The sequence below is a fragment of the Bos javanicus genome, chromosome X, assembly GCF_032452875.1.
Source record: "Bos javanicus breed banteng chromosome X, ARS-OSU_banteng_1.0, whole genome shotgun sequence".
In the NCBI taxonomy this organism is placed as follows: Eukaryota; Metazoa; Chordata; class Mammalia; order Artiodactyla; family Bovidae; genus Bos; species Bos javanicus.
Genome location: NC_083897.1, coordinates 87,683,698 through 87,690,020, shown reverse-complemented (window position 1 = coordinate 87,690,020; position 6,323 = coordinate 87,683,698).

Below are 6,323 nucleotides of genomic sequence, written 5' to 3'. Positions count from 1 at the left end.
GACATGGCTTAAGTGACTTAGCATGCACAAGGGGAAATCTGTGGGGGAAGGTTGCATTTTTAGATAGTCTGGTTATGGAAGGCCCTCCTGAGAAGGTGTTGCTCCAGCCAAGGTAATTAACACAAAATGCCTTTATTGCCTTATCCCAAATTCTGTATCACATATCCTGTCCTCAAATCCTCCAAATTTGCTCATCTGAAAAAGATTCATTGAGTGCCTACTAAGTGCAGGGCTCCAGGAACACAGCAAAGAACACAGCAAGGAGACTCAGTTCAGTTCAGTCACTCAGTCATGTCTGATTCTCTGTGACCCCATGGACTACAGCATGCCAACCTTCCCTGTTCTTCTCCATCTCCCGGGGCTTGCTCAAATACATATTCATTGAGTTGGTGGTGCCATCCAACCGTCTTATCCTGTCATCCCCTTCTCCTTCTGCCTTCAATCTTTCTCAGCATCAGGGTCTTTCCCAATGAGTCAGTTTTTTGCATCAGGTGGCCAAAGTATTGAGCTTCAGCTTCAGCATCAGTCCTTCCAATGAATATTCAGGACTGATTTCCTTTAGGATTGACTGGTTTGATCTCCTACTCCCCTTGCAATGGTCAAGAGCACTCTTCCATCACATCTTTTCCTTCTGGTTTATCATTTGCCTCTCTCTGAGAGATCTTCCCTGATGCTCCATGTAGAGTAGTCAGGGAATAACTCTCTGAGGAGGTGGCCTGTGAAAAGTGAGGAAGCAAACCATGTATATTTAACATGGGGGGAAGCATCAGATAGAGGGAACGTCAGGTGCAAAGCCTTGAGGTTGGAAGTTCTTGAAGTGTGTGTAGCTGGAGAGGAGTGAGGAAGGGAGAGCACTGGGAGATGAGATCCAAGGCCATGTCAAGCAAAGCCTTGTACGCCAGGCTGTGTTTGATTAGGTTTTTATTCTAAGACCCATGGGGAGCCATAAAAGGATTCCATGTAGGGAAGTCACATTATATAAATTATATTTTAGAATAAACAATCTGGCTGCTCTGTGTGGAAGGAGAAAAAACTGTTGGGGGAGGGGGATGGGCAGAGAGAGGAAGCAGAAAAGCCAGCGAGAAAGCTACTAGAGTCCAGGAAGAGATGAGAGAGTGTCAGGCCAAGGGGGATGTGGGGGTGGGGATTCGATTTTTCAATTTATTTTGAAGGTAAAGACACCAGGGTTTGCTGAGAAATCAGATACAGGGCATGAAAACTAGAGAGGAGCCCTGGCTGACCCCTGGGTTTTTAGCCTTAGCTGCTGGAGGGATGGTGTTGTCCTTAACTGTCAGGGGAAATACTCCATTAGGAGCAGTCATGGGGCAAAATCAGGAGTTGGTTTCATATGTGTTACATTTTCAGTGCCTGTTAGATATCCAAGGTCTGGTATATGTCAGTTGAGTGAAAATTTTGGGGACTAGATCTGAGATGCAGGTGTTGGATTTGGGGGCCATCATAGGTGGCAACTGAAGCCATGGGTGTGGCCAACTTCTCTGAGGAATTGACTGCCTTCAAATGGATCAGTAGGAGTAATTGAGACAGGATTTGGACTTTCCCAAGTGAGAGGGAAGGGCACTGTAGTCAGAGGGAACAGCTTCAACAAAAGCCTGTGGAAGTAAGAAAGCAGGGAGAGAGAGAAGTGGGGGCAAGAGGTGTACCATTCACATTGCCCACAGCCACATATGAGAGTGCAGCTGGTTTATTGCCTCACTGAGCAGATTGTCAAACCTTTGGATGTTTGCCAATCCAGTATAATTATAATATGCGTTTCTCTTACTAGGCATGAACTTGGGCATCTTTTCATAGATTTAAAGGTATTTGTCGTTTTTCTGGGAGTTTTCTGTTTGAATCCTTTATCCATTTTCTATGGGGTTGTTGTACTTCTTATGGACTTTTAGGGACTCTCTATATATTAGCCTCTTGAAAAATGGAGTCTTGAGGATGAGAGAGATTTGAACAGTTGTGGTGTGTATATTTATTCGTGCTTCCAAGGTCCAGTATGTGCCAAACCCTGTTCAAGGCATTACAGGCACAGTGGTGAGCAAGACAGACCAAAGTCCCTTCCCTCATGAAAGCTTTCATTCTAGTGAAGGAAACAAATAATGTAGGAAAAAACATATAGTATATTAGAAATTGAGAAATATTATGGAGAAAAAGAACACAAGGAATAGGGCATAGGAAATATTGACAGGGTAGAGTTTGGAACCTTAAATGGGGTAGCCAGGAGGTGACATTTGAAAATTCAAATGGGATATCTCCTTCAGTCTGGAACAGTTCTTCAATCTTCCCTTGACATTCATGACACTGACACTTTTGAAGATTATAAGCCAGGAGTTTTGTAGACTGTCCCTTAGTTGGACTTCCTCTGACATTTCCTGTGGTTAGATTCAGGTTCTGCATACTGTCTAGGAGTATCACAGAAGCAAAGCTGTCTCCTCACTTCATCCTATCGGATGGCTCAGGATTTTAATACTGCTTTATTGACTACGCCAAAGTCTTTGACTGTGTGGATCATAACAAACTGTGGAAAATCCTTAAAGAATGGGAATACCAGACCACTTTACCTGCCTCCTGAGAAATCTGTATGCAGGTCAAGAAGCAAAATACAAGAACTGGACATGGGACAATGGACTGGTTTAAAATTGGGAAAGGAGTACAACAGGGATGTATATTGTCACCCTGTTTATTTAACTTATATGCAGGGTACATTATGCGAAGTGCCAGCCTGGATGAAGCACAAGCTGGAATCAAGACTGCCAGAAATATCAATAACCTCAGATATGCAGATGACACCACCCTTATGGCAGAAAACGAAGAACTAAAGAGCCTCTTGATGAAAGTGAAAGAGGAGAGTGAAAAAGCTGGCTTAAAACTCAACATTCAAAAATCAAAGATCATGGCATCTGGTCCCATCACTTCATGGCAAACAAATGGAGAAACAGTGGAAACAGTGACAAATTCTATTTTCTTGGGCGCCAAAATCATTGTAGACGGTGACTGCAGTCATGAAATTAAAAGACACTTGCTCCTTGGAAGAAAAGCTGTGAGAAACCTAGACAGCATATTAAAAAGCAGAGACATTACTTTTCAGACAAAGGTCCGTATAGTCACAGCTATGGTTTTTCCAGTAATCATGTATGGATGTGAGAGTTGGATCATAAAGTAAGCTGAGTGCTGAGGAACTGATGCTTTTGAACTGTGGTGTTGGAGAAGACTCTTGAGCATCCCTTGGACTGCAAGGAGATTAAGCCAGTCAATACTAAAGGAAATCAGTCCTGAATATTCATTGGAAGGACTGATGCTGAAGCTGAAACTCTAATACTTTGGCCACCTGATGTGAAGAAATGACTCATTGGAAAAGACCCTGATGCTGGGAAAGATTGAAGACAGGAGAAGGGGATGACAGAGGATGAGATGGTTGGATGGCATCACCAACTGGATGGACATGAATTTGAGCAAGCTCCGGGAGCTGGTGATGGACAGGGAAGCCTGGTATGCTGCAGTCCATGGAGTCGCAGAGTTGGACACGACTGAGTGACTGAACTGAATGTTCACTTTTTTCCCTTCATTAAGATGGTATCTGTCAAGTTTCTCTACTGTAGAGATACTATTTTCCTCCTTGAAACTTTGGAACTATGTAAATATCCTGTTTACGTCAAAGTGTAACCACTGTCTTTAGCACCCAGAGATTTAATCACATTAGCTGAACATCATTACTGTACCGATTATTAGTTGACATTCTACTGTAAAGGAGATATTTCTCTTCTCCATTTATCTTTAATTTCTGTGAGTATGGATTTATGGATTCTGGAACTGTATCAAATGCTATTTCTGTGGTTGCTGTTTTAGTCTGTTTATGTAGTGATATATATATATATATATATATATTCCTCTATTGTTGACCCAATTTTGCATTCCTGAGATGAAGTATTTGATTAAAACATATTTGCTAAATATACTATTGGATTCTTTTAGCTAGGGTTTTATTAAGGATTTTTACATCTACAGGTGTTAAATGGCTTGAAATGTTTTCTTGTATTATCTCATCTGTTTTGGGGAGCTTGCTCAAATTCATGTCCATCCAGTCGGTGATGCCATCCAACCATCTCATCCTCTGTCATCCCCTTCTCCTGTCTTCAATCTTTACCAGCATCAGGGTCTTTTCCAATGAGTCATTTCTTCACATCAGGTGGCCAAAGTATTGGAGTTTCAGCTTCAGCATCAGTCCTTCCAATGAATATTCAGGACTGATTTCCTTTAGTATTGACTGGCTTAATCTCCTTGCAGTCCAAGGGATGCTCAAGAGTCTTCAACACCACAGTTCAAAAGCTGTGATGACACCAGTCTCATAAAATAGACAGCTTTCATTCTTTTTTCTTATATCTAGAACAACTTTGTATGAGATAGCGATTAACTGTTCCTTGGGAGTTTGGTAGAGTGCACCTATAACAACCATCTGGGTTCTTTTTTTGGCAAGGAGAGGGAAGATTTCAACTTTACTACTTTGCTTTATTCAAGTAATCTGTTTCTTCATGGAACAGTTTTGGCATTTTATATCCCTCTACTAATATATTCATTTCATCTATATTTTCAGATACACTTTCTCTATTACACCTGTAGTGAATTCCCCCCTCTGGTTCGTATTTTGTATTTGGTTTGTTTGCTTCTTTTTAAATTGATCAGTCTTGCCAGAGGTCTGCTTTTCCTCTTAATTTTTGTTTCAAAGATTCCACTCTTGATTTTATTAACCTGTTGTTTCCCTCCCTACTTCATCTATTTCTGCTCTTCTATTATTTCCTTTCCTGTTACTGAGGTTTGCTTTGGTGGTCTTTTTCCAACTTCTTGTATAATTTATATGACAAAATGCCCAGATTGTAATTATATAGCTTATTGAATGTATACATAGTTATACACCCATGTGACCAGCACCCCAGTCAAAATACAGAACATTTCATTTTTCTAGAAAGCTGCTTTGCAACTCTTTCCAGTAAGTCCAGAAAAATCTCTATCACCACAAATGTGCTGATTGAGAACTTGATATAAACAGAATGGTAAACAATGTTTCTTCTTTTATGTCTTTTTTCACTCAACATGTTTGTGGTTCATTTGTGTTGATTTTTGTATCAGTGATTTTGTCACTTTTTATTGCCAGGTTGTATTCTGTTATATGAATATACAATTTATCCATTTTCCTCTTGCTGGATGTTTGGGTTGTTCCCATTTTGTGGTTATTCTGAACACAGCTGCTGTGAATACATGTAACAAGTCCTTTTGTTGACATGTTTGCATCTAAGAATGGAATTTCTTGTTCACAGGGTAACCTTATGTGTACTTTTCTATGAAACAGCCATATTTCCAGAGTGGCTGTACCACTGACTACTGCCAGCCATGTATGAGGCTTCCTCGACATGGGATTCCTGGGAGCTACACTCTGGGGAACTGCAACAGGGAAGGGAACATGGGGGTGTCTCCAGACTGAAAGCCACTCTTTCAGGTGGCCTCTTTCTGTCCCTATTTCCTCTCCCTTTCCCACTGGGCCAACACCCCCACCCCAGATCAGCACCATCCCACTTCTAGGGGGCCCCATCTTTCTCATCTGTCCCTGCCACTGGTGCAGGGTGATGTTTCAATGCAGACTATTGGTGGGGGAGGGGCTTTGAGCCAATTGCTATTCCTACACCACCTCCCTTCCTATCTCAGAGCTTGTATGTTTGGGGGAGGGGCAGTTCCTGGCCCTGTTGCACAGCCCAGCCCCCTAAGGCCCAGAGAGGGCAGGCCCAGCTGTGTTCTGCTGCACTCAGACCTGTGCTGAGAGCACACACATGTATTTGTGAATCACAGGGTGTAGATTGGTTAGCATGACCAGAGTGGTAGGGCACTGTGGTAAAAGCCATGGAGAAGACTGGGACGTGGGTGTGCCCAAATGGTGGGGCATCCCTGGGACCTGAGTTTGGCAGGTTGACTTCTCTATCTCCATGGCTCTGGGGTCATCAGCCCGTTGAGAGCACAGGGCTCACTGGTGCCAGAGCACCCATCATCATTCACTTAGAAATGCCCTCAAGCACTGTCCCCACACCTAGGGAGGGCCAAGTACAGTTTAGCCTCCTGACTGTACAGCAAGTGTAGCTGTGGGGTGGCAAGGCCAGGGGGTGGGGGTTCCTCGTCCTATCTCTGATCCGGAGGGACAAGCCCAACAGTACCCTGGTGGTGCTTGACTTCCTGGTACAGTCTAACCTGCTGGACCCAAAATGGTGAGGCGCTGTGACCAGATCTTGCATGTTGGGGCACAGGCCAGAACACCATGTCCTGCTACCAACCCT